Genomic DNA, 270 nt, shown 5'->3' with positions numbered 1-270 from the left:
TAATGGCCTTCTACACATTTCGTCTATCAAATTCCACATAAGTGATAGTCCTACTGAGGTTACAGCAGAAGATACTTGCCCTAAGTGCTGTACAATGAGATTGAACCTAGAATTTTGAGATACAGAGTGAAATTCCTAATCATACAGCTATGTATTCATTCACACTTATTTTTGCATGAATATAACAAAGTGATTGTCATTAACAAGAATCAGCTGTTTTCAACTGAGAATGGCATGGAGACAAAAATAGATTGGTTTCTAAAGAGGAGA

This window comes from Octopus bimaculoides, chromosome 7, assembly GCF_001194135.2.
Source record: "Octopus bimaculoides isolate UCB-OBI-ISO-001 chromosome 7, ASM119413v2, whole genome shotgun sequence".
Lineage (NCBI taxonomy): Eukaryota > Metazoa > Mollusca > Cephalopoda > Octopoda > Octopodidae > Octopus > Octopus bimaculoides.
The sequence above is the reverse complement of the archived record's forward strand: the minus strand, read 5'-3'. Positions refer to the sequence as shown.